Here is a 24,562-nt window from a genome sequence, read left to right on the forward strand (position 1 = left end):
CTCAGCATTTTAGGGTTCGCCATTTACTAAAGAATGCCCTTTTTATAAGCACTCACGTTCTCATTTGTTTGCCGTCAGTTATCGGCCGTTTTAACTAACGACGCGCGGGCTGTCAACCATGTTTTACTTTCTATCCGTCGTAGCAATATAGCGAAGGACATTTAATCTTTAGTTCAGGACCTCCGTTGTCTCTATGGCGTATTTTATGAAGCCTCCTTAAAGTCCCTGTTTTTATCTGTCCTTCCTTCCTTCCTTCCTTCCGTCAATTGGGTTTGACGTGTAGTGCTTTTAACTCTTTTTTTTTTTTTTTTTTCGCCTTCGTGTTCTACGGTTCTGACATGGGCACGTAATACCCTAGTTTCTTTGTGCCCTAAAAACAAAAACAATCTAGTTAAAAGGCGATTTGTGAAAGAGTTTCTCTGAAAACTATTCACAAGGAGGAAAAATAGATACCACAGCCAGCGTGGCAGCATGTAATTTCAACGACGGCCTACCACGCGTTACGGAAATTGAGCGTGTTCGAACTTCAGATCGGAACAGCCTGTTGCAGCTGCTGCACAAAAGCGCACATAAAGCGTATCGAGCGAGCAGACCAGCGGATGACAGAAGCTGCCAAGGTAGCGCGCAGGACGGCCATGGCCACAAAGAAAATGGAGGGGGCCGCCATTTGGATCAGAAATGATTCCTCTGTGCTTCAGGAATCGCTGGTCAGAGATACTTTAAATTACAAAAAATGTAACCCAATACTTTCAAAGCGCTTTTCTCGAAACCATATTGTTCAAATTGACGGCAGCTTAGCTTGAGAACGGTAAATACGATTTCGATCGGTATTTTATGCACACACTGTATACTGATATTACAATTCAGCAAAACAGTTTCGACCTCAACGGATGTTTATTATAGCTGGTAGATGGGTTCCGGTGTATAATTGAGATCATCTCCAGGCCGTAAGAGCCACGATGGCGGCTGGTGGCGGTGGTCGGAGCAGCATTGGTAAGAACACGACCGTAGACTGCTGTTGAGCTTGTAGCTCTCTCAACAGAGTCCTTCTACAGTGACAATATCAACTAACTGGTCTTGTTACGAGATATGAGTTCTTCGCCAGGTTGACTATGTTGAGAAATAAATACGTAAACGTAAAGAATACAGATGTAGCATGGTAAGACACTTTGCTTTATTTAAAAAGCTTCTGAGTTTTCACATAAATTCGGGGGCCTTACTTTTCAGCACAGCCTCGTAGAATCATAGCACTTAGTTTTCAGCACCATCTAATGTACCATTTTCGTGGTCATTGAAGGTAACCGAGCATTTATGTAGATGACCATTACGTAGTGACAGATTTACTTTTTTTTTTAAATCGTTAGATAAGCTCTTGCTTTCGAATTCGTTGGACGCTTCTCAAATTGAGGTGCTTAAGCTTATTCTGACTTTCTCCAATTATACCGAGCGAGGTGGCGCTGTGGTTAGCACACTGGACTCACATTCAGAGGGACGACGGTTCAATCCCGCATCCGGCCATCCTGATTCAGGTTTTCCGTGATTTCCCTAAATCGCTCCAGGCAAATGCCGGGATTGTTCCTTTCAAAGGGCACGGCCGACTTCCTGCCCCATCCTTCCCTAATACGATGAGACCGATGACCTCGCTGTCTGGTCTCCTCCCACAAAACAGCCCTCTCCGGGTATTAACAGCACGGGTTCGATTTACTTCGAAAGTTCTCCAGATTTGAATGCTTTTGTAGTAATTTTGAACGTTGTCATTGATGGTGTGCTCTTTTTTGCAGCCCTCGCCATTTCATCTGGCACAAACTTATAAGACAAGTGGCCTACAATACAGACAGAATTTGTCATTTCTGTAAAGTTCGCTCCCCAAAGCTGAATGTTTGCTGGGGGCTGGGATAATTGACACATTTCGACGGTACGGGAAGTGAGTATATAGTCAACGTAGCAAGATGGACATTATAGGCTCTGTGCAACATTGAAACGACTTTTAAATATTAGATTAGATTAGTTTTTCGTTCCATAGATCCGTGCTGAGGAGATCCTCGTGGATGTGGAACATGTCAATTTATTTTTTTTAAGCTGAAATAACAATACTAATAGTATGAATATATACATCATTTGTTTCTACTAAAAAATTCGTCAATGGAGTAGGAGTTGGCCACTAGTAAGTCTTTCAGGCTCCTTTTAAACTGATGTTTATTTGTAACTAAACTTTTTATGTTTACTGGCAAATTATTGAAGATGAGTGTTCCTGAGTCGTGGACCCCTTTTTGAACTAAAGTAAGTGCTTTTAAGTCCTTGTGCAGATCATTTTTGTTCCTGGTATTGTATGTATGAACTGAGCTGTTTGTTGGAAAAAGAGATATATTATTTAGCACAAATTTCATTAATGAGTAAATATACTGAGAGGCAGTAGTTAGTATACCCAGTTCTTTGAAGAGGTTTCTACAGGACGTCCGTGAATTTACTCCACAAATTATACGTATTACACGCTTTTGAACTCTGAAAACTTTTGTTTGACTTGAAGAGTTACCCCAAAATATTATACCATATGACATTATGGAATGAAAGTAGGCAAAGTATGCAAGCTTTTTCATTTTTATGTCGCCTATGTCTGCTAACACTCGAATTGCAAATACAGATTTGTTAAGGCGTTTCTGCAGTTCTGTGGTGTGCTGTTCCCAACTGAATTTATTATCAAGTTGTAATTCCAGGAATTTAAGACTGTCAACCTCTTCTATCTGCTCTTCTTCGTATTTTATGCATATGCTGGGTGGAAACCTCTTACAGGTTCTGAATTGCATATAGTGAGTCTTTCCGAAGTTTAATGTCAGTGAGCTGGCTTTAAACCATTTATTAATATCCATGAAAATATCATTAGTAGATCTTTCTAGAACTACACTTGACATACTATTTATTGCAATACTTGTCATGTGCAAACAAAACGAACTCTGCTTCTGGCAGTGTAACTGATGAGAGATCATTAACGTACACAAGAAAAAGAAATGGCCCTAAGATGGATCCTTGTGGGACACCACATGTAATTTCTTCCCATTCTGATGATGACTGATGACTTAATCCACTAGTCCCTTGCACTGACACCCTTTGTTTCCTGTTAGTGAGGTATGACTTGAACCATTCTACAGCACTGCCTGTGACACCATAGAATTCTAATTTACTTAAAAGGATGTTGTGGTTCACACAATCAAATGCCTTTGACAAATCACAGAAAATACCTGCTGCTTGCAATTTGTTATTTAATCAATTAAGTACATTTTCACTGTAGGTGTAAAAAGCCTTCTCGATATCAGAACCCTTCAGAAATCCAAACACTGTTCTTGATAATGTTATTTGTGGTCAGATGGTTGAGCAGCTGCCTGTACATTACTTTTTCTAAAATTTTTGAGAATGCTGGCAAAAGTGAAATCGGTCTGTAGTTTGATGGTATCTCTTTGTCCCCTTTCTTGAATAGATGCTTAACATCTGCATATTTTAGCCAGTCAGGAAATGTCCCAGTTATAATTGACTGGTTACACAAGTAACTTAAAATTGTACTAAACTCACAAGAACATGCCTTAATTAACTTTGTTGATATTTCATCGTACCCACTAGAATGATTTGTTTTTAAAGATTTTATTATGGAAGTTATTTCTTTTGGTGAAGTGAGTGATATGTTCATGTACTTGAAGCTATTTGTGAAGGCTAGTTTCAGATATTCAAGGGCATTATTGACTGATCCTGAAAGTCCCATTCTATCAGTAACGGATATAAAGCACTTGTAAAAAAGATTTGCCACACTATGCCCATCAGTTACTAATGTGTCATCTACCCTTAGTGCTATTTGCTCCTGTTCCTTTCTGGTTCTACCAGTCTGCTCTTTCACTATATCCCATATTGTTTTTATTTTGTTCCGACATTGCTATCTTTTTCTCGTAGTGCATTTGTTTGGACGTCTGAATTACTTTTTTTAATGTTTTACAGTATTCCTTGTATTTAGCTAAATCATCAGCATTGGAGCTATTCTTGGTCGAGAGATACATTTTCCTTTTTGTCTTACAGGAAATCTTTATTCCTTGTGTAATCCATGGTTTTATCATAGACTTCTGTTTAATTTGAGTAACTTTTAGAGGAAAACAGTTTTCAAACATGGTACTGACATTGTTAATGAATGTGTTATATTTTTCATTCATGTCATGAGTACTATAAACATCTTTCCGGTTCGTATTTTTGAGCAGTTTTCTAAAGCACTTAATTTTTGGTTGATTGACTACTCTCCTGTACTCAGATTTAGCAGTCTTGATAATCTGCTTAGAATTTACATCTAAAACAAGGAGCTGCATGTCATGATCTGATGGTCCATTTATAACAGGTTTTATGATATGATTTTGTTCCTTTGATTTGTCTATAAAAATGTTATCAATGACTGTGCTTGAGGATTTAGTGATCCTAGTTGGAAAGTTTACAGCGTGAGTTAGATTGAAAGACATTACTAACTGCAATAAATGTTTATGGGAAGATTGCATTCGAAAATGTGTATTAAAGTCACGAGCAATCAAAATTTCTTTGTTTCTTCCTGTTAAATAACCCAAAAGAGCTTCTACATGATTTATGAATAGATTATAATTTTCCGCAGGTGCTCGGTAAATAGTTACTATTATATACGATTTGTTATGGAACTCTACTTCTGTTGCACATGCTTCTAGATGTTGCTCTAAACAGAATATATTAGTGTCAATGTTCTTGAATTTATGGCAGTTTTTGATAAATGTGGCAACTCCTCCTCCATCCATATCTACTCTGCAGAAGTAGGAAGCTAGCTTAAATCCTGAAATGTCTAACATATCTATTTCAGTGGTCACTTGATGTTCAGAGAGGCATATTATGTCAATTTGGTTAGATGAATTCATTTCATCGCTACAAATGAGTAGTTCATCAACTTTATTTGTAAGTCCCGGAATGTTCTGGTGTAATAAAGATAACTGATACTGCATACTAATGGGATTGTAACTGCTTTGGCGAAGATGAACTGGCAGTTTCTGATTACTTTGTTAAACATTGTTTAAATGGAGGCTTTATGATAAAATATGACTCCTGTTCATCTGTTTTCTCAAACTGAGTGTGTCTGCCAATCTCTCTTAAAACTCGTTTTCTTTCCCCCTTCCCTGTCCTAAAAAAGGCATCCCTCTGACACCTGTGACCACTGGTATTTTACCACTTGTGCCAGTGTCCCCCCTTAAGTTTTCTGCAATCAACCCAGTTAGTTTTCCCTTCCCTTCCCTTTCCTATTGAGGTGAAGGCCATGCCTAGTGTAGTCCCACCTATCGATAGCATCCACAGGAATCAAACCAATATGGGACCCTATATCCGTCCTAAGCAGCCACTCCAATTCGAAGTTCACTCTCCCTACAGAAGAGTTCAAATGAGGCCGATCATGGCGTCTCAACACACACAAATCCCACACTCATATGCTTCGTTGCTGATGCTATCTTCACCAGGTCACTCTCTATGGAATATTCAGAGTCTCTGTCAATGCTATTTCCCGGACCACCCACTATAAAAATACAGTGCAGCTATAACTCTCAGTATTGTGCGAACGTTGCAGAACGCGGACGAGCTTTCGAAACTTCAACAAATTTGTAATAATCCTTTATCTCATCTCGCCGTGAACTAATGCCTAATTCAGTCGTCCATGTGCGTCATTGATTCTGATACGCGCCATTTCACCTATCAGTGAAAGCAACATTAAATTCTGGTCTATAATTAGCTTTTTAATCCTCCACTCACAAAATAATTCTGGTACGGGTAACAAGCCTTGCACTGACCCCGAGCCAATGATAGTCACAGCTGACACCACTGATAACTTTTGTAGCAGTTAGCACTTATATTCGACCATTGGACCCAAATTAAGAAACTAGATTGTTTCCGCTTATCCTCTAGACTCGGTGCTTGTAACGTCCTTGCAATCTCAAATGTTCTAGGAAACTAAGAAAAAGTTCAAATAGTCATATCAAATTAAAACATTTCACCTAGACTCAAACAATAAAGTTAACTTCCAAATTAACAAAGCTCGTCACGTTCGTCGTCAAATATCTCTGGTGCCTCTGTCAACAAGAGACTGCCACTGAATCGCATAACAAATGCTTGCGCTAAACACACACATTTGCCTTCACAAATCGGAAATACCGTCAAGTGAGAGACGGCGGAAGGAAATTTGGGACACAAAGATCACTATGTGATATTTGCTGTTGATCATATTGGGTACGTAGAATAAATGCTAGGAAGAAATTTGAAGAAAAGACGTTACTATCGATCGGACTAGTTAAACTTCAAAACAGGCGTTATGGTCTAAGGAAACTGAAGACGTTATTAGCAAAATGCTGTTGCGTACGTACTGAGATTCTCCAATTTGAATTATCGTGTGCTGTCAGTCTTACGTGAGGTTAGGCTTCGGCGCCCGTTGTTAGATATAGCTAAATACTCCAAATTATACTAATGCGAACAAATGTTTCGGGCGTTGCTGCAGGTAACAACAAACACTTTTGATTTACCTGATCCCTCTACGAATCACAACTTGTCTTAAAAAGCCGCCGCAAATGTTCACCAGTAAATTGTCTCAGAGGATACAGAGACTACCCTTAAAGAGTGTTAATAAATATCCTGCCCATTTTCAGAGTCCCAAACACTGACGTCCCAGCGAGTCAGTGATTTAGCAGTCGATTCAGTAGTATTTGCCTAAGATTAGAGTATTTCCATTGGTTATCTCCTGACCCTAATTGCAAACCTCTGTCGAGTTCTGCCTCACGGCAGGACTTATCACGCTTCTATTTGCCCCGTGACATGCCGAACGAGGAAATCGTTAAGATAAATCTGACTACTACATGAAGCTATCTTCAGCTTAGGGGAGCACAGTACACCCGCTAAGCATCGGATACAGTGATCAATTCATAATACAAATTAGACACTGTTTGGACGCGTCTTCCAGAAACACTATCAAAGAACGCGTTAGTTTGTCATACCACTATCTGAATTACAAGCCATATTGGACATCTGCTTGTATAAAAATTCATATCTACAGGCTCGGAGAATGCCACAAAGCAATATTCTCCCCCTCTCTCACGGCCATGTTCACTTTAGATTATTTATACTGGATGCGTTCTTAGTCATGTCACAGAAAAGGTCAAACATAGTTCTATTACTTAACCATAAATCTCGCGTAGTGACAGGAAAATGATAATTTTAAAGAAATCAGAGCTTATAAACAGGAGTTCTGAAACGTCTTTCTTCAAAACAGCGTGGATGGTTCGGTAGGGCAGTAATTATTCGATCCTGATTTCTGGAGAGTGCTTGTATACACACTGCGGCGGACCGACAAAACCATGGAGAAGTGTATCAGCGGGAAATTTGAAAGTCGTAATCTGTTTTTGTCGGTGTGACCGGTTAATGGGGTGTATCCCGGTATACAGCCGAACTGCTGTTCCCATTTTATGCACATATTTCGACGAACCTACCCCTTAATCTTTTTAATGTGCTGCGAACTGTACTTTTACATGTTCTTTCCGAGTTCTGGTGGATGTAATGACCAGCGAGAACTTAGTAAAAGAAAAATTCATTGCCGAACCAAAAGTATGATACCATCAAATACAAGACGACGAGTATTGTGGTGCACACTTAAGTTACTGGGACAGCGTATTACAATGATCTTACGTATTCAAACATCTTTATTTCAAGACCCAAAGGAATCAGGCATTAGCTGCCAGTGGACATTGAGCAGGGGAACTGTATCAGTATGTGTGGTATAAGTTGAGAGACATGGTACTACGGGATTTGTGCCAGGGCAGTCTGTGCGGTTGTGGTGACCACTGTGTCCAGATAGTGTAGTGGTCAGCGCATCTGCCTAGTAAGCAGGAGAACTGGGTTCGAATCCCAGACGCACAAATTTTAAACGTGTCCCACTGATACAAATCAATGCCGTTTGGCAGCAAATGTCTTTAATTCCCTTGTCTCTTAATACATAACGGCTGCAGGATCAAAATTATGTCCGATCTTTGACGTCCAGAACAATAGACACCACATATTTAACTTTATTTCGATAAACAGTGAAGGACTTTAAAATTTAAACCATGCTCGGGACATAGCACTTAATTTATCTCGCTGGTCATTACATCAACCAGAGATGGGGAAACACTGAGAATGTGTACATTTCAGGGAACAGAATTTGAAGCGGGACTCGTCACAGAAGACAATTATACTCCAGTCAATGAGATTCCAGTCCGAAAACGTGTCTGGAGATGCCCTGGACAGCGGTGGGATACCAACGTGACTGCTGCCCGCTATGCGGCCTGACAACTGGGAGTGATGGTCAGGGATATCAATTCGTTTTATAGCAGGACCTTCAACTGTCGACCGCGGCACCCTTAAAGCATAGACGTGTGTCAACTATGTTATACGCCCCGTTTTGTCACCCTCCATGGCAGGCCATCCTGGGCTTAAATTTCAACAAGATAATTCCCGACCGCACTGAGCGCGAGTTGCTGCTGACTGTCTTCGCGCTTGCCAAAACCCTCCCACGGCCAGTAAGGTCGCCTGATGTCTTCCCACTTGAGAACGTTTGGATTACCATGGACAGTGCCCTCTAACCGGCTCAGGATTTTGACGACCTAACGCGCCATTGGGCAATTTGGCACGATATCCCTCAGGACGACAGCCAACACTATCAATCAACGCCAAGCCGAATGCTTGCATAGGAGCTAGAGGTGGACCAACACGTTACTGCCTTGCTAAACTTATGAAGCTCTTTCTCTTGCATAAATTACAAATTTTTTTCTGAAATTGTAATCATTCGTTTGTCTGTAAATGTAAATCACATCTACCGATTTCCGTCCCATTCGGATAATTACTTCGTGGTGCGTGATTTTTGTCTTAGTGTAGTATTTGACTGCCGAAAATAAAGTATGTACTGTTTAGACTGTTTATCCGGTCCATTATGTGTTCTCAAGACTTTTCAGAGAGCAATCGAACTGCTATGAAGTGGAGAGGTGGTAGGGAGGAGGCGTTGTAGAGTACGAACGTAAGTATAGTAAAAGACCTGAGTGCCCGAGGCCGCACCGCTCCACAGGTGGCACGACCCTCGTCCAGGTCCAGCTATCCACTTCCTGGCGCCGGCCTGCCGCGCATCTGTTTACTCCGCTGCTCTGACGTCACTTTACGTCACGCTGGTATCAGCATACAATTATCTGCTCTTGTAATAATGACGCAATAGCCGAGCGTCAAGCGTCATTTCCTATGTCGCGCCTTCCTTCAACATCGACTGATAATTCAGATTAATTACAAAGTAACTCCTTGAAAATTGCATCAGCCAGAACGAATATCTCTGATGATACAAAGTTGAAGGATGTTTACCAGCAAAACGTGACAACGATGGCGCACACGAAGTCATAGCATTGTCCATTTACTTGACCGGATTTGTTACAATAACGACAAAGTAATTTAATGAGGAGCCACCAGTTGAAGGTGAAAACGTGAAAGCACCAGTGTCTGCAACATCAGCAGATGATGTAGAACGTAGCGGAATAGTGTCTCCGGGAAATGTTTGTCATGCTGACAGTTATCTGACAGTCGCCGTTGCTTCGTTAAAATAGGTCAACGCTCCAGCACGCAAGATGTCATGAAGGAATCCTTCATGGATCTGTCCTGTTAGCTTTGCTCTTTGTACTCCAACGATTTACCAATGCTCGTCGAAGTGGTCTTTTCATAGTTAGCACATGATATAGCGATTCTGACCAGCAGCCGACGCATCAGCGCAGCAATTTGGCGGATTCAGTCAACTCTACATGACAGAGAAATGGCCAACGGCCAGCCACATTCATTGAACGCTGAGAAGACTGAAGGAAGGTATCATGCTGACCAGGTGTCGTCGCGATCTAAGAGCTCGACAACCGACAGGAAACATCGAACTTTCTTGCTCGGACGAAGTAAAGGATTTCAGGTGCGACTAACGACCAGAAAGTTCTTTCCAAGTCACATCTTAACAAGAGGACTAACATCCTGCGACTGCTGCATCAGCTCTAGCCACAGCTTGCCTACACATGTGTAGGTGTAACCAGTAGCTTTACGGGGTGTTTCAGGAAGAATGGTGAATACTTTAGGTGTTACTATAAACTGGTGCCAATAAAATGTCGTATGTGTATTGGTTAGAGACATAAGTTTTCATTTCGCGTGTTGATACTCCAGTTGCTATTGGTTTGTTTATCGATCGCAGTTTCTGTTTTGAAGTTGCTATTCAGCGTACGCCAAGATTTCGGCTGTTGCAGTGATTTGTTGGAAAACTCTAATGTATCGTTTATACATAAAAGTATTTACAAATGGAGTGCGAAATCGTATCATGTACGGGTTTTGTAACGGAGATCAAACTGCTGTTTGCAGCGAATATGGCAGAGTATTTCCTGATTTACATACGTCGTTAGGGCGATCTAATTTTCAAATTTATAATGCTGAAAACAAAGTTCGCTTGATATTAAATAGTTTATTCAATGACCAATTTCTACAGCAACTACTTATCATCCTCAGATTCTCATATTTACAGTTGGTTGGTTGTTTGGGGAAGGAGACCAGACAGCGTGGTCATCGGTCTCATCGGATTAGGGAAGGATGGGGAAGGAAGTCGGCCGTGCCCTTTCAGAGGAACCATCCCGGCATTTGCCTGGAGTGATTTAGGGAAATCACGGAAAACCTAAATCAGGATGGCCAGACGCGGGATTGAACCGTCGTCCTCCCGAATGTATATTTACAGTGTGCGGATGAAATAACGATAATGAAATGATCTGCATAATCGTAAAACGATCATACACTAGGTACGATATTACCTGAATAATAAAAATTACATAGCTCACAAAATATAATTACACATCAGTCTCGTCGACATATCGAGAACATCCTCCAATTATAAAAATGCAGTTCCACACTGGTTTAGTAAATATATATAACCTGCTAAACAAGATGTCTACAACACCAACAAGGAATTTAGGAGCAAAAAACAGTTAAGTCAGTAAAGATGGGACCTCGATGACAAGACGAGAAGAGTGATACGATGCGCTTTAGAGCTCATAGATCACTGGTTACAATGCAACCCGAAACAATATTTTAACTCAATCGTAAAACACCTCGACAGTCCTCGTATATGAAAACCAAATCACAACTAAGAGTATAAAACTTCGTCTCACGGATCAGAAACAGAATATTGTTTTCTCCTTGGTGCCTACAAGCGCTGCCATTCGCAACCGCTGTTCACACGCGTCACATTCAAAAAGATATTTTATAGATAGTGACCACACACTTTTTTACTTTACTAGAAACAATGTTTATATTGATACTGTCCATCTAAGATCCTTACTGCGCAAACTTTGCAACTTTCATCACCTTACATAAAGATGAAGTAAGTCCCCATCAGACACTGACGTCAGTGTACACTCAGACATCATAGCCCTTAGCTTGTCTTAATTGCGTACACACTTCATCTCTCCGTATAGAAAACCTCGTCGTGCTACACCTCGTACTGTGGGCGTACGGTGATATCTTCACTATCAGCAATGCTTTCCAAAAAAGCAAATTATTTGTTCCTAAAGTAAATGCTTTCATCCTCTGTCGTCCGTTTCTAAGACTAATGTGAAGCTATATATAATAGATCCCACAATGGAACAACTGCTACAATCAGTTCTTGCTAGCGCTATTTTCGTATTTCGTGTAAAACTTTAAAAAATATAGGGCGCTACCCGTTGCGCCACAAAGCGCCTACTTAAATATACTCAGCTGAACACGTTCTACAAAGGAAATTAGCTCTAAGATTTGCCAAGACTAATTATATTGTGCTTTGGGTGGTAGCTTATGACTGATAGTTGGCGGTTTAATATAATATACGGATCCATTTGAAAAAGTTCTAAAAATCCTTTGTTTTGGGCGAGTTTAATGATGTATGAGCAGGGAAAAGAACGTCCGTTCTAGCACGTATCGCCGCTCTAAGTGGGTGAAGCATAAACACATCAACTTTTGCAAGGTTCCCACTATCATCATCTTGTTACTTAAAAGCTGTAATTGAGTTTTCGTTCAGTAAATAGGTAAACTGTTTGCAGAAAAACCTCGTAAATTCGGTTAACGCTTGCAACACACGTATAGTTTCGTCTTACTCCTAGTCTGCAACGTCACTAGAGCTTCAGCCAATAACAGACCGTTATCGATCATGACTAAATCTTGATACTAAATGATTTTTAACCTTCAATCACACAAAAATAACATTTTGTGAGAATATTGGTCGTAAATACTATTTTAATATAATCAGAATAACAATCTGAACCATATTTCTAACTTAGGTAAATAGCCTATTATCTTTATCTAGTCAGCAGATTGCGTATAGGATTAAATAGAGCTCATTACAGAAAAATCAGATCAGTCTGTTGTATTGTCAGGTTTGGGTACAGAATAGCTTAAGTGATCCACCTCGTTTACATTTTACGGCAAAGTTAATGGAAAGGGGCACTGGTTCGTTGCTTTCTATTTCAGGATGAATACAGGTCAGCTAATCTGGTAACGGGCAGAGGAATGGTCACGAACTTAGGGCTCTCGTCTGCATACAAAGCGCAATCTCACAGGAACTATCAGTGGGAACAACTGAGATGCTGCTTGCAGATTTAGGTATCTTTCTTCCCTGTACAAATGGAAAAGGAAAACACTCTCCATCAGCGAATCTACTGAGAAAATCTGGATGCAGTGAGCCAGCCATCTCAGCTCAATAGTACTAGATTTACTCGCATGGATGACTGCGTCAACAGTCCGTTGTTTCCCTAGATGCTCCTACTACAGCGTTACACAGGTCGACACAATCTCCTCCAGAGTAAGGTTCCGCCCGAGCAAATATTGTTTCTTTCCATTTGATACGCTCAATAAATGTTAGTGTGGTCAGACAAACATGGGATCAACAGGTCTTCTCCACCCACCCTCTCCTCGGCCCCACTACGACCACCGAGCTCCATTAAAAGGATCTTGAACGGGTTTCACTTACGAGCAGTAATAATATTCATAGTACTAGCAAAACAAAACTGGTTAAAAGCAGACGTTAACAGCAATAACATTTTATAACTGTATTTCGACTGAACTGTACATAGCAAAGGTAGGTTGGCACAGTTGATGGAGGCGTGGTTATAGCCGTATATAATGTCTTGAGGTTCTTAGAGATTCCGAAAGCGAAATAGTTAGATAAGATTAGGTATTGCAACTAGAACAAACTTAGTAATCTAATGCTTTTATAGGCCCATTCCCTCGAGAGCAGCAGCGCCTAAGCTCTTCAGGGAAAACTTACTTAAGGCTGTGTTCACATTTTCTGTTTATTACACTATTAGATGGAGATTTAAATTTACCAGCTGTATAATGGGTAACCAAGGTGATTAGAGCAAATCGTTAGAAGAGAGAATGGTCTGAAATAGTTCTGAATCTCTCACCCGAAAATTACTTGGAGCGTTAATGAAAGAACTGACTCCAGAGAGCAACATCTCCTGCTTGCAAACGGGGCCACAACTTAAACTCACTCAGCATAGAGCAGGGATCAGTGACCATAAGCCGTTATGCACATCCACAAACACTAATAGGAATGAAAGGAAAGATAACATACTTCTGTTCCGTAAGTGCGACAAGACAGGCTTCAGATCACAGAATTTTGGAACGCTTTTCATGCTCACTTCCGCCTTTCCTAGAAATAAAAAATGCCGTCTGTAAGACTCAACATGGATTTTGCAAACAAAGGTGTTGTGAAATCGGGCTCGCTTTGTTCATCTAAGAGACCCAAAAGGCAGTAGATAGTGGCGCCCATGTTGATACATTGTTCTTTCACTTCCAAAAAGTGTTAGACACAGTTCCACATTGCCACCTAGTGAACAAAATACGTGCGTACGAAAGATCAGACCGACTTTGAAGAAAGTTCAACAAAACATCTCATTCTTCTGGAGAGATACTCATATCTAAAAGAAATAGGCCTCAGCGGATGACGTCGGAAGATCCCAGAACTTGTTTGTTGAGGCTGTTATGAACAGAAATCGCTACGCCAGATAATTTTTGCGAAATACAGGAAGAGCCGCAGAGAATTGACGCTGGCAGTTGATGCTCAATATAAACGTTACGTACTGCGGTTAAATAGGCATAAATCCCTATTACGATTAGACTGTATGATTTCCCAACAGTCGCCGCAAATAGTCACGTCATTAAGTATCTACGTACACTCTGAGACCACATTGTGGCCACCCGTCAAAAGCGTGAATAACCAGATTTCGCATTGAGGACCACTGAGAGACATGCAGAAAGATCCAATGAGGTTGTGGAAGGTACAGACAGGGATGTGGAGATATTCCAATGTAGTGCCGCTGATAACTGCTCTAGATTTCTCGATGAGGATCCATGCCATGGCACGTACAGCCCGATCGAGTGGACCCGCAGATTCTCGATCAGCGGAGTTTGCTGGCCGAGGGAGTACGGCAAACTCATTATTCTTGTAACCTTCGAACTACGCACGTATAGTGCAAACTTTGAGACACCTTGCATTGTACTGCTGGTAGATGCCATCGTGCCGAGAGAGAACTGCGTGTAGGGGTGGACGTGGTCCCCAAGAACAGATGCATACTTGAGTTGGTACGTTGTAGGCTTCCAGAATACCATCCAGGGAATGATCTGCGGCCTAGACCCTTTTGACGATTGTTCCAGGGAGTTTGCTGTCACCCTTTCCACGCCGTAAATGCCAACGGATCATAAAACGTGATTCATCTGAAAAGGTCCGCTATCGCCACTCACTGGACGTTCAGCTGAGATACAGGCGTGCAAATTCTAGCCTTCGTCGCTGGTGAACAGCAGTCAGCATGTGTGAATGAACCAGATGCCTGCTGCAGAGGCAGCAACGTTCGCTGAACGGGTGATGGGAGATACTATTGGCAGCTCCTCCGTTCCTCTCTGCCGTCATTTGCTCAACAGTTGGACGTCTGTTGGCCCTCAAGCCTGTCATCTATGGAACGTGGTGCACCGCAGTTGCCTCGGCACCAGTTTCGAATAGGGCAATGCATTGCATATTTTTCGCCGGCGAGACGTGAACAATTTACATACAGACTTATCCATTTTGGAAATGCATCCGCCTTGGCCTAAAAGCCAATGATGCCATTTCGGACGTCAAATCGCTCCATTTCCGCATTACGACAACTGCTCTGTTCTGCCTCTCCCCCCCCCCCCCCACACACACACATGTTGTATATGCTCTCCATCGCCATCTGTGAGTGGTTGTTGAGGTTGACGTCGAACGGAGGCGGTGGTCGCATTGACTGGACGGTGTGGTTACTAGCTCACACTGAAGTTACCAGAAAGCCTTCTTACTCACGCCATTCGTGACGAACAGGAAGGAGGCAACGTAGCAGTAGTAGTACACGAAGTACCCGCCGATGCGTACCGTAAAGTGGGTTCCAGAGAATGAATAAAATGTTAAATGACGAATAGTCCCAAACGACTCCACAATTCTACTGCGAATCTTAGATTTAGTGCAGATTAGTTTGTCAAACTGTGTTAATGATTATGGTTGACTATTTACCCTTACAAGGGGACCCTCCATACTGTAAATCACTGACTTTGATGCGCTTCAAATATGTTCTAGAGGCACTTACCCTGAGTACCTGGCTATCCGGTTTTTTAGAGACGGGCCTTGGTTTTTGAGAAAATCGATTTTGAAGTTCATTGCGTGCTGTCTATACCCGTAACATTACATATGATCCGAGCAAGTCAGGGTAGCGCAGCGAAAAGGTTCACGGCTACTGTGCTGTAGATACCGTGTTCGAATACTGCTGGAGTACTTTTTTCAAAATCGGCCGTATTTTTCAATTTTTATTTCAAAGAATACAAACACTGTAAGGTGTGTGAAATTATAAAGATATCTTCAGTTATTAATTTTTTGTCATACAATATTACAAAATCTTATTTTTCATCACCCACACTGCTTGATGCGCCAGAGCAATATTTTGGGTGATACTTATCATAGAAACAACCGAAGCACAAATTTTCGCAGCACCACGCGAATTTTATGAAAGCAACCGTCTTGCAGGCGCACGGTTTCTTCGTGAGCGATACCGGGAAACACAGTTCTTTTGCATTCAAAAAGATTTCTCTTTCATCCACTAATTTCGGTGCGAACCATGCGTATCTAATCAAGCTTTCAAAATTAGGTGCACTGAATTGATGTAGGATTAGCGAATGTAATTTTATCGAATCTTCCCTAGAAACGACCTCTGTCTTTTATCAAGTCGGGAGAATTCTGAATAATCTTCGTGAAGATTTTCACCTGTCGGTAAAAATAAACATTGCAGGGCTGGCAATAAGGAATGCACTTCGATGGGACCACTTTACCACTTTTAGGGTGCAGGTGCTCGCTTTCCTTTCATCAGTGAATAGATAATAGCATAAAGTTTATTCGGATTGCCCTCCCCACGAATTGATAATGTAAAAACATTTTTTCTGTCCCACGAACGGAAGAATAACAGAACGCAAAAATTCTTCGTACAGAAGTTTCGTGAACTTCCCGGATTTCGTGCAGAACACGACTACATTTCTGTATTTCCCAGTTAATTCGTCTACTCGTTTTTGAACGTTAGGACTAAGTTTTCCGGATGGTTCTTGCATACATAAAAAAAATACGGGATCAGGACTCGAAGACGGTACCTGTAGCGCGGTTGCCGTGAACCTTTACCGCTGCGCTACGCTGACTTGCTCGGAATATATGTAATGTTATGGATATACAAAGCGCGCAGTGAACTTCAAAATCGATTTTCTCAAAACCCAAGGCCCGTCGTTAAGAAACCGGATAGCCAGGCCTCTGCAACATATCTGAAGCGTATCAAAATCCGTGATTTACAGTATGGAGGGTCCCCTTGTTAGACTAACAATGGAACGCACGTGTCCCACAATTCATCAGTGAACCAGTGGGAATTCGCTGCATGTTACAGCGATGTATCAGTGCCCTACTGGTAAAGGGAAGCCTGGTAATAGTCTTTACAATTACAGCTTGCACCTGTAGGTTGCAATAATTTGTTTCATTGTTAACTCTCTGCTCCATACTGTTGCATCGAAATAGTTGGAGCCTGTATGTAGGCAACCAAATGAACACACTTGGGCTGCGCGCTGTTGTCGCGCCTACTCGGACAATTTTCTTATCAATGCATTGCACGAAGATTTTCATGCTCGTCGTGTCACAAACTCTGTCCATATTGAATACCTGCAATGTGAGTTACAAACTTGGAGAGATTGTATGTCCACTGACGCGCGTTTTCCTTATGTCATTTACTTTCTTCCTGAAACCATATGAATACCGCTGCACGTCCCACCTTTCCCCGCTTTGGAAAACGAAACGGCTGGAACTTTTTCATGTGTTACCTTCTGACTATGGCATTAAATGAAACAGTGTTGTCTTCCACGGTAAAAAAAAAATGGCAGTCAAAGGCTCTCGCTTTAGAGAAGTTTATCGGAGCTGGTTGCAGCTTCTTATTTGAGAATCTGACAATAGTCCTTGGAAGTGGCAATGAGCAGCTCTCGGTGGGGCCAGAGGTTTCGTAATATCTCTTTTTGTACCGGCGCCGGTCAACATCTTGACGGAGGCTCGCCGGCGCCTCTCACGGGTCGCGGGCAGCGCGTCACGCTGCCCTTGGGGGCGTGTCTGCCGTCTGCTGTCTGGCCCTCTCGACCTGGCCGCGGGCACTCGGTCAGTCAGTCAGCCTCCTGTCTTCTCGGGGAGCGGTTTGTGTCGCTGGCTGGTTGCACACTCCTGCAGCTGTGCGGCTCTGCAGGTATGCCTCAAACATGTTAACGCTTACCACGTTCATTAATATGAGGAGCGCCACAATTGTTTCTGTAAGAATCACTGTAGCTCTAAATGCGCTGACGAGCCGAAATGTTATGACCACTGCCCTCCGTGAATATGAGCGCAGCCTGCCAAAGTTGCGGCAACGGCTATCGGGACACTGCCTCCAGTTCCTTTAGTTTCACGTGCCCTCGACTTCCGAAAGAAACGAAAAAAATTAAAAACGATAAACTGGAAAAAGTAGTAATGGTTAATAGTCGAATGAAATATTTCCCTATGTTGAAACAATCGTTGTTGGTTTTGGATGTCACTGTGACATAAAGAAAGGCGAATCATTGTGATTATTGTAGTCAGTTTTTTAACATCTTATTGTACTAGCGGAACTTAGGTAAAGTAGTTTTCTTGTGTCAATAACTGTAAAATTTTACCATCAGTGAGAAGTGTGGGCTTTGCCGTAGGTTCGTGAGTAGTAGACTGCGGTGTGAGACTTGTTCGAAGTATTTTCACTGGGGGGAATGCAGTGGGGAAGCCAGTGGGCATTCTGGTGAGATCCTCTCCTGGAACTGCAGGTTATGTAGCAAGAGTAAGTTGATAGAGGAGCAGGAGCGTAAGGTCTGTGCCCTTCAGGTGCAGTTGAAAAACGCACAGGAGCAGCTAGATAGGACGAGGAGGGAGAAGGGGGTTGGGGAATGGGAGCTGGCTGTTGGCAAGAGATTTGCTAGGAGGAGGAGATTTTCAAATAGTTTTACTATTGATGTTTGCAGTAGATACGACCAACTGTCAGTCTACTGCAGAGGAATCTCTAGTAGCTGTAGATGTAGGAAGTATGCAGCAGACCTCAGCAGTTACGATGGCTAGGACAGTTGCAAAGTCTGAGAGAGAGAAGGTTCTGCTGTTAGATAGTTCTCATGGTAGAGGTGTAGGCCAGCAGTTGCAGGGAGCGTTGGGGAGTGAGTACCAGGTCACCAGCATTGTGAAGCCTAATGCAGGATTGGCTGAGGCGACTGTTAACATAGGGGGGCTATGTAGGGATTTTACTAAAGAGGATCAGGTAGTGATTGTGGGTGGGGCTGGTAATAGTATTGGTAGGGATGGGGAGTATGACATAGATGGTGACCTGGAAAAGATAGTCACTCAGACTGGCAACACGAATGTGCATTTTGTGGAACTGTTTCAGCGTCACGATCGGCCTCATCTTAATACAGCCGTCAGGCGTAATAACATGAGATTTGGGGGGGGGGGGGGGGGGTGCGCTGATGACAGAAAGCATGGGTCACATTTCAGTGGTGTCGGTGAAGTCTATCAGCTGGACAGGTTTCACTAGACATGGCCTGCACCTCAACAGGTATGGAAAGGGGAGGTTGGCAAAGCTTATAGGTGACAGCATTAATGGGGGTGGTGGGATCACTCGTGGGAAAATTCCTGTACTAGTGGGTGTTAGAGCTGCACCTTTTTTAGATTGAAGTCAGCTAATAGGTATTCTGCTTAAGGGAAGTATCTCTAACAAAGAAACCACTTTCGACAAAGCTTAGGTATCAGAGTAATAAGGGAATTAGTATATTTCATCAAAATATACAAGGTATTAGAGATACAGTTAGTGAACTGCTTATAGATGTTGACTCTGAAATTATTGGTATCTCTGAATACTTCTTAAATAAGGAGATAATTCAGAGGCTTCCTTTACCAGGATACAGGTTGGCTGGCAGCTTTTCTAGGAGCTCTTTGCGGTGTGGGGGAGTAGCCATGAGTGTGAAAAACGGTATCCCATTTGAATCAATTGATGTTTCAAAGTACTGCACTGAAAATGTGTTAGAATGTTGTGCAGGTGTGGTTAAATTTAGTGGAGTTAAACTTCTAACTGTTGTTATTTAAAGATCCCCAGACTCCGATTTCACAACATTTTTGCTAAAGCTAGAGGTGGTTCTTGGTTCACTTTATAGGAAATACAAAAAGTTAGTTATATTTGGTGACTTCAATGTTAATTGTATAAGTGATTGTGTAAGAAAAAGGATGCTGGTAGACCTCCTTAATATAATCTTATGCAAACCGCATTCTTTCCAACGAGAGTGCAAGGGAACAGTAGGACAACCATAGAAAACATTTTTGTTCATTCCTCATTACTAGAAGGGCAATCTGTTAGCAAAAAGTGAATGGCCTTTCAGATCATGATGCACAAATTTTAACTCGAAAAGATTTTTGTGCTGCAACACATGTAAAATAGTTATCAACGTTTTAGGAAAGCTGATCCAGTTGCTGTAGAGACATTTGTAAACCTTATCAAGGACAAAAGTGGCAAGATGTTTATAGTGCTGATACAGTAGACGATAAATATAAGTCTTTCCTAAAGACTTTCCTCGTGCTCTTCGAAAGTTGCTTTCCGTTAGAACGTTCAAAACAGGGTACTAGCACAAACAGGCAGCCTGGGTGACTGACTAGAGGGATAAGAATATCCTGTAGAACAAAGTGACAATTATATCAAAACATTAGAAACAGTCAAAATCTAAATGCAGCAGCCCATTACAAACAGTATTGTAAGATGCTTAAAGTTATTAGGAAGGCAAAAAGTATTTGGTATGCAGATGGAATAGCTAAGTCTTACGATAAAATTAAAACCATATGGTCAGTCGTAAAGGAAGTGGCTGGTCTGCAGAGACAGGTCGAGGATATAGAATCAGTGCGTAGTGGGAATGTCCGTGTTACTGATAAGTCGCATATATGTACAGTATTTAATAATCACTTTCTGAAATAGGTGAACTAAATAGGAACCTAGTCCCAACAGGGAATCATAGCTTTCGTAGAAAAATGTGTTCCGAAACTGTTGCCTGAAATGCTCATCCACGATACTGACAAGAGGGAGATTGAGTTAATAATTAAATCACTAAAGACAAAGAACTCTCATGGATATGACGGGGTCTCTAGCAGAATACTGAAGTATTGTTCCATGTATGTTAGCCCAGTACTTAGCCATATCTGTAACTTTTCCTTTAGGAATGGTCGGTTTCCTGACCGATTAAAGTACTCGGTAGTGAAGCCACTTTATAAAAAGGGAGACAGGGATAATGTTGACAATTATAGACCTATTTCTATGCCATCGGTGTTTGCTAAAGTTATTGAGAAGGTTGTATATACAAGGTTACTGGAGCATATAAATTCACATAATTTGCTGTCAAATGTACAGTTTCGTTTTAGAAATGGCTTAACAACTGAAAATGCTATATTCTCTTTTCGCTGTGAGGTTTTGGACGGATTAAATAAAAGGTTGCGAACGCTAGGTGTTTTCTTTGATTTAACGAAGGCTTTTGACTGTGTTGACCACAAAATATTACTGCAGAAGTTGGACCATTATGGAGTGAGGGGAGTAGCTTACAATTGGTTCGCCTCTTTCTTTAAGAACAGAAAGCAGAAGGTAGTTCTCCGCAATATTGAGAGTGGTAGTGATGTTCAGTCCTAATGGGGCACTGTTAAGTGGGGCGTTCCCCAAGGGTCGGTGCTGGGGCCACTGCTGTTTCTTATTTATATAAATGATATGCCTTCTAGTATTACAGGTGGTTCAAAGATATTTCTGTTTGCTGATGACACCAGCTTGGTAGTGAAGGATCTTGTGTGTAATATAGAAACATTATCAAATAATGTAGTTCATGAAATAAGTTCGTGGCTTGTGGAAAATAATTTGATGCTAAATCACAGTAAGACTGAGTTTTTACAGTTTCTAACTCACAGTTCAACAAGAACTGATATTTTGATCAGACAGAATGGGCATATTATAAGCGAGACGGAACAGTTAAAGTTCCTAGGCGTTCGGATAGATAGTATGTATCAGAATCTTGTTCAGAAACTAAATGCTGCTTTATTTACCATCAGAACAGTATCTGAAATAAGTGACAGTTTAACACGAAAAGTAGTCTACTTAGCATATTTTCATACGCTTATGTCATATGGTATTATTTTTTGGGGTAATTCTTCTGATTCAAAAAGGTTATTTTTGGCTCAAAAACGGACTGTTCGAGCTATATGTGGTGTAAGTTCGAAAACCTCTTGTCGACCCCTATTCAATAGTCTGGGAATTCTGACATTGCCCTCACAGTATATATTTTCTTTAATGTCGTTTGTTGGTAGCAATATTAGCTTATTCCCAAGAGTTAGCAGCTTTCACTCAGTTAATACTAGGCAGAAATCAAATCTGCATGTGGAATGCACTTCCTTGACTCTTGTGCAGAAAGGAGTGCACTATTCTGCTGCATCCATTTTCAATAAGCTACCACAAGAAATCAAAAAGCTTAGCAGTAGCCCAAACGCTTTTAAGTCTAAACTGAAGAGTTTCCTCATGGCTAACTCCTTCTATTCTGTCGAGGAGCTCCTGGAAGAGCTGAAAAATTAAGCAAATTCCAGTGTTAAATGGTTGATTTTCTTTATTTAAACTTACGAATTGTCGCTTGAATATGTTTCTTGTATTTCGTTTTATGTTTCTACTATCGTGTTATAATTTCATGTATTGACTCGTTCCATGACCAAGGAGACTTCTCCCTAATTTGGTCCCACGGAACAAAAATAAATAAATAATAAATAAATAAATAAATAATAAATTAATTAATAAATTAATGTAGTCAACGTTAGCCAGTAGACGCCTCTGTTCAGCTCGCATATGTACTAGCGAAAAAAAGTTAATGTAACAGGAGTCTAGCTTCCAGTGCAACATTTTTTAGGTCCCGTCAAAAATCTGTGAAGCATAGTGCGCGTGAAAGTGGGGTAAGCTGATCAAGCGTACGGCGAATTTTGAAGGCTGTAAAGCGGAAAAGTGTACACTCCAGGATCGCTGCATGCTGCGAACGAGGGTAACCCAGATCGAAGGATGGAGTACTGTGAATGGTGTGAAGGCATGCTTCGCGAGGATGAACGGTCTGAAATCTGCACATTCGTTAAATACATATGCCTGTGAGATTTTGTCACGTGTTCACAGGAAGGTGCAACGGATTTCACGCATATGTTCAGGGTGCCACTTACTGGCGGAACTCAGGTGCTTGTCGAAGGCGTAAACTTCACAAAGGGCTATCAGTGTTCGTACGTTAAAGCGTGTGCTGGCAACTCCTGCCGCGAGCGGTGACAGGTTTGTGAGATGGCGGAAGAGCTGATTTGTGTTGTGCATAAAAACGTTTGTTTCAAACGCGGCGGAACATATATTGCAGTTTTCACAACATCCTTTAGCATTGTACGTGTAGCTAGAGCGATGGAACTTACGTCCGCAGAGAAACACGGATGCATGAAAACACTTAATAAGCGATTTAACACAAGCGGTATCATTTTCTTGGAGATGTGACCTGTCTATTGATAAAAACAAGATTTTATTTTTATCGTACACAGGTTTAAGTATTTAAGAAGCGCCGTGTATTACAAACCACTAATGACACTTCGTAAATAAAAGAAAGAGGAAACGTCTGACAAAAACAGATACAAAGACGGATCACATCTCCAAAAAATTTAAAAAAATACAAACAACGAAGGAATACCTGAAAACAGAAATACCATGAGGTTATTGCAACAATCACATCACACTAGGGCTTGTACTCTATTGCTGCACTCCTCATGAAATGCATAAATAAATCCTGCTTTTGTTATCTTCTGCAGCACACGTATTCGAATAAGAAACTGTCAGAAGGTTTTTTTACACTGTCTTCGTACACTGTCTTCGTACGTCCGGGAACTACTCTGGAAAAACACTTGTGTGCGTTTCTCTTTGGATCCCTGCGAAAACCACTGCCCTGCTTTCTGTTCCCTCTGCCGTATTTTCTTCAAGACATGGGCTCGTGGATCTAGACAATGACACCGTCGTCACAAAGTTTCTTACTTTCGTTGAAGTACATTTCAATACGTACTTTAGTGCAGGGGCTTCTCCAGTTCACTGCCGTGTTCTCGGATAACTGTAGTTCATCGGTAACAAAGTTCTGCACCTTTCGACCCAGAGACAAGCTAATTGTAGAAATTTTGTGATACTCAACTTGATTCCCTCAAGACGCGAATTTTTTCTTACGCTGCAACTGACTCTATGGTCAAGCTTTTTACAGCCCCACTGCATCTATTGGGACACCTTCTGCGACTGGCTGTAAAACCATCTATGGTTTCCTTATAAGGTGATTACACACACTCAGGTCGGAAAATTGAAAGGTAATAGACCAGGTACGGCAGTCACACTTATTATTTCAATTTTTTTTGCGTGGTCATTAATATAAACATTCGCACTTTTATTTAACGAACTTGTAGACTATATTTTTAAAAATGTTCATTAAAAGTGCTTCATGATTATTGTGATAAAATTAGCATTGCCTTTTTTATTACGAGATGTTTGAGACTACAGTCCCCTGGACTGGGATGGTTCACAAGGACCGGGGTCGCTTGTCACGTGTTAATATAAAGTGAAAAAATGCAGGTGTTTGAGGAAACAAAGTTCTTCCTGTATTCGAATTACATAGTCAGACTCATATTTTAATTCTGTTCTTTAGTTTCAAATAACATCGGATTTCGAATCTCATTGACAACGACCGTAACTGTATTTTAATGATTTTAAGTATGGTTTCAAACATTCCTGCAAATTATAGTGCCTACTTGAGGCATAAGGAATAGTTTGTACAGGTTTATTTAATCATAAAAAGTCCCAAAGTGTAGTATTACTTATATATTGCCCATATTTGGCTACGCTTAGGATTG

General features: G+C 41.3%; 1 protein-coding gene across 2 annotated transcripts in view; it reads left to right on the forward strand.

Moving 5' to 3' along the window:
* The window catches only part of LOC126236987 (MFS-type transporter SLC18B1-like), a 126,106-nt gene that overhangs the window by 40,762 nt on the left and 60,782 nt on the right, over positions 1–24,562 (forward strand). Inside the window, exon 1 of one of the 2 annotated variants that reach the window (XM_049946712.1) lies at positions 17,755–17,849. The exons of the other annotated variant lie outside the window; for it this stretch is intronic. The gene's annotated coding sequence lies outside the window, so the exon portion shown is untranslated. Of the gene's footprint in view, positions 1–17,754; positions 17,850–24,562 lie in introns of those variants that run through there. 2 annotated transcript variants of the gene reach the window in all.

This window comes from Schistocerca nitens, chromosome 2 (genome assembly GCF_023898315.1).
Source record: "Schistocerca nitens isolate TAMUIC-IGC-003100 chromosome 2, iqSchNite1.1, whole genome shotgun sequence".
Lineage (NCBI taxonomy): Eukaryota > Metazoa > Arthropoda > Insecta > Orthoptera > Acrididae > Schistocerca > Schistocerca nitens.